At 32.5% G+C, this 12,500-nt stretch overlaps 1 long non-coding RNA gene across 1 annotated transcript in view; it reads right to left on the bottom strand.

Moving 5' to 3' along the window:
* LOC137622476 (uncharacterized) overlaps positions 1 to 12,500 on the bottom strand; it is a 535,846-nt gene that overhangs the window by 52,107 nt on the left and 471,239 nt on the right. The window contains exon 2 of the long non-coding RNA XR_011040453.1: positions 11,812 to 12,126. This is a non-coding gene — a long non-coding RNA (uncharacterized lncRNA). The remainder of the gene's footprint in view (positions 1 to 11,811; positions 12,127 to 12,500) is intronic.

Here is a 12,500-nt window from a genome sequence, read left to right as displayed (position 1 = left end):
AACTTGTAGTATGGAGTCTTATGGTAGAGAAGGCAAGACAGTTAGAACTAACCTCATACCTAGACAAACAACTTCGGTTAAAATTTAGACTTCTAAGATACGTTTTAGTGGCCAAATGGAAACATCCCTACCTAACGGATTGAGGTTCTAGACCCACTGAAGCTCGATAGTTTCGTGTAGTGTCTGCAACCTCACCACCCTTGAGAGCTAAGAATGGCTAGTTTGGGGGAGCCTACAGGTCTACTTGCTGAGTCATCAGCAGCCATTCCCTGGTCCTCCCTGGCCCTGCCTTGGGTCACTCATATGTATATATGCTCAATCTGCAGGCCATTGTCTTGCAAGGGCATTGTCACTGTCCCTTGCCTCTGCCATTCACAATCGCCCTTCAAATGCTCACTTTTACTTTTAGAGCAAAATATATCAAAAGTATTAAACTGAAACATAAAAAAGGACTCGATTTTACTTTTAGAACAAAACCTACCGAAAGTGTTTTACTGATTAAAAAAAATGCGAAAGCAAAAACACTGCCATAAAACTTTCTTTAGAGTTGAAAAAAGAACAAACTCTTATAGCAAAAATCACTTCACAAATCAATGGAATAGGTTCAATAGTAGCGCCTGGATGTTGCAGATGAAGATGAGCATACACTAGTTTAGAAGACAATAGAAGACTATTATCTTGCAATAAAAGCTTCCTAAGCATAGAATACTTACAGACACGTTAGAGAGAGGAGAGAGAGAGAGGAGGAGAGAGAGAGACGAGAGAGAGAGAGAGAGAGAGAGAGAGAGAGAGAGAGAGGAGAGAGAGAGAGATTGATTTGAGGTTTTCTGGCATCCTGACATCTAAGGTCATTGAGGCCGATATCGTTTATTGTATACTAAAAAAAATAATAAAAAAATATTCAATTAAGAGTGAGAGAGAGAGAGGAGAGAGAGAGAGAGAGAGAGAGAGAGGAGAGAGAGAGAGAGAGAGAGAGATTTGAGGTTTTTCTGGCATCCTGACATCTAAGGTCATTGTCGCCGATATCGTTCACTGTAAAAAATAAACTACAAATAAAAGAATATTCAATCAAAAGACAGAGAGAGAGAGAGAGAGAGAGAGAGAGAGAGAGAGAGAGAGAGAGAGAGAGAGAGAGAGAGAGAGGAGTGTCCTTCAGGCTAGTGTGTGTGTGTCGGGGATATCAATAACAATTAGCAGAGGATGTACCCAAGAGAATAAAGTGGCCTTAGTTGAAAGCTGGTTTGGCTGGGGATAATTTCCCAAAGGAACCTTGGATAAAATGCGCCACAAACTTTCTCACACCCGACGACAAATGACATCTTTAATATCAACCCTTGATCCTTATTCCCAACACTTTCTTTTTCCCTTGGCAATTTGCTGTCACTATTTTTCATATTTTATTTTGGTCACTTTCTTTTTGGCTATTTATAGTCACTATTTTTCATACTTTTTTTTGTTATTTTGGTCACTCTTTTTGGCTATATACCGTCACTATTTTTCATATTTTATTTTGGTCACTTTCTTTTTAGCTATTTACAGTCACTATTTTTCATACTTTCTTTTGTTATTTTGGTTATTTTCTTTTTGGCAATTTACAGTCACTATTTTTCCTATTTTATTTTCTTACTTTATTCACGGATATTAAGTCACTTTTTTCGTATTTTTTGTTACTTTAATCATGAAACTAACATTCACTATTTTTCATATTTTATCTTGTTACTTTATTCCCGAATACTAACAGTCACAATTTTTCATATTTCATCTTGTTACTTTATTCACGAATACTAATTGTCACTATTTTTACATATTTTATTTTGTTATTTTAATCACGGATATCAACAGTCACTATTTTTCATATTTTATTTTGCTACTTTACTCACGAATACTGACAGTCACGATTTTCACATTTCCTTTTGTTACTTTATTCACGGATATTTACAGTCACAATTTTTCATTTTCTATTTTGTTCATACGGATTATTTCACGCATACAATTTCACAGTATCGTTATTTCTCTCAACGAGACTATTTTATTGTAGTTTTCTTTTAAAGAATATTCTGCCTCAGATCAGTTTCCTTCCTGTTGTTAAGGTTGATATAAAAGATCATCGGAAAAATATATATTGCTTGTTATATACTTCAAATTTATGCGTTAAGTATGCGTACTTTTATTTTTATATCATAGTGTACCCTTTACTGTTAAACAGGAAGTATTAACATTTTGTATCATCCAGAAATATACAAATGTGAAAAATTATGCATATTTATGTAATATGCATGTGTTAAATTACTTACACACACACACACACACACACACACACACACACATATATATATATATATATATATATATATATATATATATATTTATATAAATATATATATATATATATATATATATATTTATATATAAATATATATATATATATATATATATATATATATATATGTATGTGTATATATATATATATATATATATATATATATATATATATATATATATATATATATATATGGAGGATACATAATTCGTCCAAATGTACGTTGATATATTTAATAAAATCTACTCTGATCATTTTGGATGCTTATCAATCGCCAGCTCATCTTGGACTCTTCATTCTAAACAGAAAAAGAAATCTCATCCCTATCAGAATATGAAAATAAAAAAAAAGCATAATCAACCATTTAGATACTTGCCCTAAAAGTCACATGAATCCTATGAGGATTCCGTAACTGTCCTTATACTCCTCACCACCACATTCATAATGGCAAGGCGATTAAGCCTAACGCATGATTCGTTAACGATCAATATCCCTGGGGAGAATGATCAGAGATTTATGGAGGTGGAAAACGCTTCCTTTTTACAGATTATTTTCGCTCGAAAATTTCACTGATTATTATTATTATTATTATTATTATTATCATTATTATTATTATTATTATTATTATTATTATTATTATTATTAGCCAAGCTACAACCCTAGTTGGAAAAGCAAGAAGCTATAAGACCAAGGGCTCCAACAGGGAAAAATAGCCCGGTGAGGAAAGGAAATAAGGAAATAAATAAGTGATGAGAAGAAATTAACAATATATCATTCTAAAAACAGTAACAGCATCAAAACAGATATGTCCTATATAAACTATTAACAACGTCAAAAACAGATATGTCAGATATAAACAATAAAAAGACTCATGTCAGCCTGGTCAACATAAAAACATTTGCTCCAACTTTGAACATTGTAAGTTCTACTGATTCAACTACCCGATTAATGAGATCATTCCACAACTTGGTAACAGCTGGAATAAAACTTCTAGAAAACTGTGTGGTACTGAGCCTCATGATGGAGAAGGCCTGAATTTCATAAAAGAAACAAAGTTTAGAGAGATGGTTAGAAAACGTAGCGGTGTGAGAAAAACTTAAGACTTTTAACATTATTACATTTTACTTATAGAATATTTTTAAAAGTATTACATTAAAATCATTTCAATTTCAAGAGTTTTTAAATTGCTTTCCCCTTTTCTTTCCGTATTCCTATCTCTCTAGGTTTGTACTTGCTTATTTTTATGGTCTTCTCTTATGGTTCACATCTAATACAAGCTAATTATCTTTAAAAACAAAGCTTTATATTTCATAATTATGTTCCATTAATATCAATACTGATATTATTATCATTATTGTTTTTAGAATGATATATTGTTAATTTATTCTCATCGTTTATTTATTTCCTTATTTCCTTTCCTCACTGGGCTATTTTTCCCTATTGGAGCCCTTGGGCTTATAGCATCTTGCTTTTCCAACTAGAGTCGTAGCCTGGATAGTAATAATAATAATAGTATCACTAGCTAAGCTTCAACCCTAGTTGGAAAAGCAGGATGCTATAAAGACAAGGGCCCCAACAGGGAAAAATAAGCCAGTGAGGAAAAGAAATAAGGAAATAAACTATATGAGAAGTAATGAACAGTTAAAATAAAATGGTTCAAGAAACGGTAACAACATTAAAGCAGAAATATTAGATATAAAGGCACAGTGAGCTTCCCAATAGGGGGAATGTTTAGCAGAATAAGCGCAGTTGTTGTTTCCCTGTACACAAGTTTAAATAGAATGTTTGAAAATCAATCAATCGCTTATTAAAACTTTATTAACCTAAATGAATAAATATCGCGCTCGAATAAACAAATGGAACGGTTGCACTTATCACATTTCCTGTTTATTCGTACTTAGAAATTATATATAATAAACTTGAAGGTCTTTATTTAATTGGGGCAAAAAATTACACTCACGAGATGGAACAAGCAAAATTAGCGTATTTCATAATCTTATGTATTTCAACAATGCATTTTTCAGGTTCTTGAAGAATGATCAGTGCAAGAAACTACCACACTGCACTCTTAGATAGCTCACTATTCTTGAACTCTATATAATAGACAAAATACTTGCTATGAATTTTATGGATGCTATATACTTTGTGTAAAAGGCATTAGTTTTTTAAATTTTATAACTAAATTGAAATAAATTTATATGTTTCAGATTTTTACCATAATTTTGATCTTCCATCAGCAACTTTTGTTTATATAGTTCCAAAAGTTCACTCAATGTGCAGTACTTAGGTGGTTGATATGTTTGTTAGCAGAACTAACAACAAACATATGTCAATAACGATTTTTCTTCACCCAAGGGGTTAACTACTGCACTGTTATTATTCAGTGGCTACATTCCTCTAGGTAAGGGTAGAAGAGAGACTTTAGCTATGGTAAGTAGCTCTTCTAGGAGGACACTCTAAAATCAAACCATTCTTCTCTAGTCTTAGGTTAGTGCCATGGCATCTGTACGATGGTCTTCCACTGTCTTGAGTTAGAGTTCTCTTACTTAAGGGTACACTCGGGCACACTATTATATCTAATTTCTCTTCCTCTTGTTTAGTCAATTTCTTATAGTTTATATAGTAAATATTTATTTCAATGCTGTTACTGTTCTTAAAATATTTTATTTTTCCTTGCTTCCTTTCCTCACTCGGCTACTTTCCCTGTTGGGGCCCCTGGGGCCTATATCATCCTTCTTTTCCTACAAGGGTTACACTTAGCAAGTAATAATAATAATAATAATAATAATAATGATAATAATAATAATAATAACGTATTCTTATGAGTGAGCTGTAACTTGTGTGTCGATGAAGAGATGAAAACAAACTGCTCTTGGTCTGCCCCTTATCACTAAATATTAGGTTCTACATGAAAAATCAGTCAATATATAATTTCAAACCACGTGCCAACCAATTTCACTATAATCAGTCAAAGTACCTTTATATAAAATCAATTCCAAATGCCAGTAATTGCGTACAAGTAATGGCACACTCCAACTTCATACGAGTATCATTTGACCTACTTAGTATTTTCTATCCTTTCAATTTATTATTTGAACACTTTTTGGGATACCACTTGCTATATTATTATTATTATTATTATTATTATTATTATTATTATTATTATTATTATTATTATTATTATTATTATTATTATTTGCTAAGCTAGAACCCTAGTTGGAAAAACAGAATGCTATAATGCCAGGGGCCCCCAACAGGGAAAATAGCCCAGTAAGGAAAGGAAAGAAGGAAAAATAAAATATTTTAAGAAGAGTAACAACCTTGAAATAAATATTTCCTATATAAACTATGAAAACTTTAACAAAACAGGAGGAAGAGAAATCAGATAGAATAGTGTGCCTGATTGTACCCTCAAGCAAAAGAACTCTAACCCAAGACAGTGGAAGACCATGGTACAGAGGCTATGGCACTACCCAAGACTATAGAACAATGGTTTGATTTTGGAGTTTCCTTCTCCTAGAAGAGCTGCTTACCATAGCTAGGCAGTAGTTAAACCCCTTGAGCGAAGAAGAATTGTTTAGTAACCTCAGTGTTGTCAGGTGTGTGAGGACAGAGGAGAATCTGTTAAGAATAGGCCAGTCTATTCGGCGTATGTGTAGGCAAAGAGAAAGAACCGTAACCAAAGAGAAGGATCCAATGTAGTACTGTCTGGCCAGTCAAAGGACCCCATAACTCTCTGGCGGTAGTATTTACAACTGTCTTTTTGTTATCACTTTAAATTGTATTGCAATGTACATCCATATTCCCATAATTTTTCACCGTCTACATACGCTTAGCGTGGGGTGTACAGAGGAGTGAGCCCTCCTCGTGTTCATCACGATTGCATTATCAGGTATCAGAGATTTCCTTTTTGATGATGATATCATTAACATTCAAGGTATAGATTACACAGTTTTTCCATTTTTTATGTGTTTTTTTTTCAGTCCCAAATTATAGTATTATCATAAATAAAGCTGACGAGGAATTGGTGATTATCTCTGAAGGGGAAAAAAATCCACAATTCCCTTTAAACTTGGACATTTACTGAGCGTAGATATTTGTAACTCGCTGTACATCAAACAGAGAAGAATAATTATGGTAATTAAAGTTTACAACTGCATATGGAACTAACCACAAGTCACCTTAGTTTAACTGATTATTTACTATTATTATTAATTGCTAAGCTACAACCTTAGTTGGGGAAGCAAGATGCTACAAGCACTGGAAACCGAACTACAACCTTTCAGCATCTCATCACAGCAATATACAGTCATCCTTATCCTAGCGCACAAACACGACACTCGCCTTACAATTACTATTGCTTTCACCAAAGCAAACTCATTTAGCCACACATCAATATCCCTGGGGAGAATGATGTATATATATAATCTTAGTTCCAAAATCAACCAACATAAACACTGGTCTATTGAAAGAACATTCAAGTCTATTTAACTTGTGTGAATCTATATAACTTATTAATTAATGTTTTATCAATTTGATGCACATACTGATAATACTTTTTATGACCTTGTTTTCAGTTTAACGTTTTCTATCATACGTGTTTTGAAAACAGATAAAGTATTATTTCAAGGAAAATGTTTTTCACGCAAGCGTTTTGTATAATACGTGGTTTCTAATTTTGATGAGCTAAAATCATAAAAGTCGTCTTAAAAGCTTTGTTTTTCGTGTGTACGTTCACTTTTGTCCGTGTTTACTAAATCCGATCTCCCAACTTAATCATATTTTTCTTTAGGGATTTGATTTTTCACGTAAAAATTCTCTATTTTGCATGTTTTGAGCTTCTTCTTATCACCGTTTAACAAGAATATTTGAAGTATGTTAACTTTATCCATTCTCTATTTTTCGTGTTTTGTGTTTCTTCTTCTTCTTCTTCTTCTTCTTCTTCTTCTTCTTCTTCTTCTTCTTCTTCTTCTTCTTCTTCTTCTTCTTCTTCTTCTTCTTCTTCTTCTTCTTCTTCTTCTTATTATTATTATTATTATTATTATTATTATTATTATTATTACTAGCCAAGCTACAACCCTAGATGGAAAAGCAAGATGCTATAAGCCCAAGGGCTACAACAGGGAAAAATAGCCCAGGGATGAAAGGAAATAAGGAAATAAATAAATGATGAGAATAAATTAACAATATATCATTCTAAAAAACAGTAACAGCGTCAAAACAGATATGTCCTATATAAACTATTAACAACGTCAAAAACAGATATGTCATATAAACTATAGAAAGGCTCATGCCAGCCTGGTCAACATAAAAACATTTGCTCCAACCTTTTTACTTTTAGCACCATTTAACAAGAATATCTGAAGTTTATTAACTTTATTGTAGTATCCTTTACCTCCAACTGGGTGATTCTATTACGGGTTTATAGGAGAGACACTCGGCCCTCTATTTACTGAAATAGTCACCGCCCATAGAGTTTAATTCTCTGGATCTTGACAACAGAGATGAAACTCCCATTAACGATTTCATTGCCTCAATTTATACAGAATAACGTAGCGTTTCAAGATTATTGTAACTATTGAGTTGGAATACTTCATCAGATTCATTTTTTTAAACAAAATCGAGTTTTCACTAGCATTTTATAAAAATTATCAATGTTTATAAAATTGAAATATTTTAGTAACGCATTCATTGTATTATTAATATATAATAAAAATATATTTCATCAACATTTATCTATAAATCATCATTATTATTATTATTATTATTATTATTATTATTATTATTAATTCCTAAGCTACAACCCTGGTTGAAAAAGCAGGATGCTATTAGCCCAGGGGCCACGTCAGGGAAAATATCCCTGTGAGGAAAGGAAAAAAGGAAAAATAATATGTTTTAAGACAGTAACAACAATAAAATAAATATTTCCTATATAAACTATAAAAAATTCAACAAACTAGAGGAAGAAGCAATTGTTATAAGTCAGTAGTAAAAGCAAACCTTTAGGTTCACTGGAATATCACGTAAAACCCAAAGGTTTTTATTCCTATTTTCACATGACTTTCAAGGAACCCTTAACAAAACACCTACAAAAGAAGCAACATTATCCACTTAGGGAGTATTCGTTTCCTCAGAAACAAGATTGCGGTTAGCGTGTGATCCATTTCTTTCTTTTAATGTTGGTAAAACTTATGACAGAAAATAAATTAATTTCAAAACGTTGTCACGATTTCAATGAAACGTTATCGTTAATACACAATTATTAACCGATTATGTCTCTTTTCCAATGTACACAAAATAGAGAAAATAAATTAATCTAATAACGTTTTTTACGATTTGAAACAAAACTTATCGTTATTACTACGCAATTATTAACCAATTATGTGTCTTTTTCAAAATACATAAAATCCAGAACATAATTCTCAGTATCAAGTAAAATACGCTGTAAAACTAAAATACAATTCTTTCTTTTAATGTTGGCAAAATTTGACAAAATAAATTAACCAAATAACGTTATTACGATCAGAATCAAAACTTATCGTTATTAATACAAAACTATTAACCCATTATGCATCTTTTCCAATAGACAGAAAATAGAGAAAATAATTCTCAGTGTCAAGTAAAATACGCAGTAAAACCAAAATACAAAGAGAGAGAGAGAGAGAGAGAGAGAGAGAGAGAGAGAGAGAGAGAGAGAGAGAGAGAGAGAGAGAGAGAGAGAGAGAGGTCCCTAATCCCAAGGTCGCCGTTAGTTCTCCACATAAGCTGCTTATCCACATTTAAAGAAGAAAATGATCCATATTCGGAGATCAAGACAGATGGCAATTTTCCTCGAAGATAAAGATAAAGATACACACTACATTATATATATATATATATATATATATATATATATATATATATATATATATATGCGTAAATATACATACTGTACATACATACATACATGCACACATATGTATAATATATATATACATATATATATACAATATATATATGTATATATATATATATATATATATATATAAATATATATATATATATATATATATGCGTAAATAGACATACATACATACACACATGTATAATATATATATATATATATATATATATATATATGTGTGTGTGTGTGTGTGTGGGTGTGTGTGTGTGTGTGCGCGCGCGCTTGTGTGTGTATGTGTGTGTGTGTGTATAAGAGAAACATATGCAATTACAACAACTGGATACAGGGTACAGGGGGAGGGGGGAAAGGAAGTAGTCATACCTTGGTGAGAGGCGGTGGGTATCCATGTGTGTACATATGTAGATAAATATTTACCCATCATTTCTGACGGGTCGCATACACTAATATATACATAAAATCAAATAAAAAAAAAATAATCATTCTAGAAAACAATGAAAAACATTTTTTAACACCACAAACAATCAGTAAATCATCAATCAAATCCCAAGAACTGCATCAGTGACAGTAATTTCCCAGAACCGAGGGAGCTACTGATTGAGAGGCTCATTCAAACTGTCAAATCTGGCGCTTTCACGGATACTTGGCCCAACAGTCTATTATATCTGCATAATCAAATATCTCTTCCAAACGCGGGTTCCATTCATTCGCCATTCCAGGCTTCCATTGTGCCTAGCGACGCGTGCTTTTGTCTATCAGGGAAATACAGATCATTCTCCTCTCTCTCTCTCTCTCTCTCTCTCTCTCTCTCTCTCTCTCTCTCTCTCTCTCTCTCTCTCTCTCTCTCTCTCTTATGCCGTTCAAACAATACAATCAGTACTTAAGGCCACCAAACAAAGAACAAACCCCTCTCACTCATTTGCATAAAGTAATCTATCCGTCTTCCTGAATATATATATATATATATATATATATATATATATATATATATATATATATATATATATATATATATATATATATATATAAAATAATACACTTTTTAATACTGCGTCATGTATTCTAGAAATTATTGTACCCCTTGTTTTTTATCTTTTTTTACATTAGTAAATTTGTTAACCCACAATCTACACGGAAGATATTCATCATACAGGAATCCACTAAAAGGAATATAAAGTGAATCGAGTTAAAATACTTTTCAAATCCAACGACAGTTTCAAGTTTCAACGTCCCATCAGCCTGTTCTTTTGCAATATGTTTCAAGTGTTTTAACTTCCCTTTGAAATTCACTATATATTTCAGTTTCAGTTTATCCCATAAAATACCAACTGAACTTTAGATTTTCCATTTAAAAAGGTCCTCAGTAGTTTGGGACCACATTCAAGTTCATTGCTTATTATTACCTTAGCGTATTTCAACTTGGTTGGCGATAACATGTTACCCCTTAAATTATCTTAAAAATCCATAAAACTTTCGCGAAATTTTAATCTTATTCATTAATCAATAATATTGTTAAATGGGTTGAAATGACCATTCAAATTACTACTCCCCTTAACAGCGTCTAAATGGTTTAAAATAACCTATAATATTGCTATAAAATTCTTATTAACAACTTGATGTCTTGCAATAATCACTAATTTTATAAAGAACGGTCGTTTTTCAGTTTCAAAGACTAAACACTTCATAAGATTATCACATTAAGTACTTCAAAAGATACGGCGATGACATTAGGTTACTGGTAAGTTAGGCCACATACGAACTCGGAATACAAAATATTTATATTTTGGTTTTCCATAAAGCTATACATTCAACTCTAAATCTAAAACGACTTCTGAATACAAAATATGTATATTTTGGTTTTCCATAAAGCTATACATTCAACTCGAAATCTAAAACTTTATGGCTTATATTTTCAGGAGAAGCTGCAATTTAACAACTTTAAAACCACCATACAAAGATATTCAAATCCTTTTTAAATGAGAAAATCTCCTTCGACCAAAAGCAATCATAAGCCAAAGTCCTACGTTTGTATTTTCTTGCTATGTAATGGTTCTCTGTTTAGGGCAAGTCTCCCATAAGTTACGGTATCGTAACTTTTGAAAACTCAAATTTCCAAAACACTGACACACTTAAGAATACCAAGAGGAATAACTAACAACACATTAAAAAAAAAATAGAATAAAATTCATACAACACAACAGTTATATAAAAAGTTCAAATTTTTTGTATGACCCTGAAAAGGAATTTCTAAATGACTTCATTAATCTTCAAGTCTCGGAAGAATTGAGCAAAATCGGCAGTCACATTAGGCCATTATACATGTATGTCCTATCAGAGGTTTTCAAATGAACTTATTTTGAAAGAATGTATGGTTATCATACAATGTCCCTAATAAACTCAAAAAATCTTTTCCATACATAATTATCCTCACGTAAGAATAATTTATCAAGATAGTATTTTATCAGGAAAGTATTTTATCAAGATAGTATTCTATCAAGATAGTATTTAATATAAATATTATTAGACAGGACATACAAGTACAAATAGACCCTAGAGACGCGAAGTGCTCACACCACGAAGGAAGCCTTACCTAGGTAGATTGGTATTAGGTCCAGGCACCTGAAGTGAGGGGTGCGCAGGGGCAGCCGCCACAGACGGGGCATCTACGGCATGTTGGGAGGACCCCCCCTCCGGAGGTGGGCAGGAAGGCTCCTGTGAAGACCGGGCTCCTCCTGAACCTCACCCTCAGATTCTTCCTCGGAACTGCTTGGTTCAAGCATGGCTGTGGCTAGTGTGGGTGTGAGAGTAAGAGGCGAAGGTGTGCGCCCCTCTCCTCCTCAAGGTCTTTGGACCCTCCCAACTAGGGCCACACCACACAAAGGGTGCCTTCGTGGTATGCCCCTTTCTGAAAAAGGATAATCATACTATTAGTTGAGTGGCAATAAACAAATAAATAATAATAATAATAATAATAACAATAATAATAATCTACCCTGCTAAAAATGGAAATACAATTAAAAAAGATAAACATTTGCTTTTGCAATATTTTCTCCTAAACACTGGTCACAAACATTTCTAACAGATATTCTCTTTTGAGAGAGAGAGAGAGAGAGAGAGAGAGAGAGAGAGAGAGAGAGAGGAGAGAGAGAGAGAGAGAGAGAATAGTTATTTGCTTCTGCATTATTTTATTTACATTAAACACAGGTCATAAATTTCTTTTAAAGATTCTCTTTTGAGAGAGAGAGAGAGAGAGAGAGAGAGAGAGAGAGAGAGAGAGAG

The sequence above is a fragment of the Palaemon carinicauda genome, chromosome 2, assembly GCF_036898095.1.
Source record: "Palaemon carinicauda isolate YSFRI2023 chromosome 2, ASM3689809v2, whole genome shotgun sequence".
Taxonomy (NCBI): Eukaryota; Metazoa; Arthropoda; class Malacostraca; order Decapoda; family Palaemonidae; genus Palaemon; species Palaemon carinicauda.
This window is presented reverse-complemented; position numbering and strand designations above follow the sequence as displayed.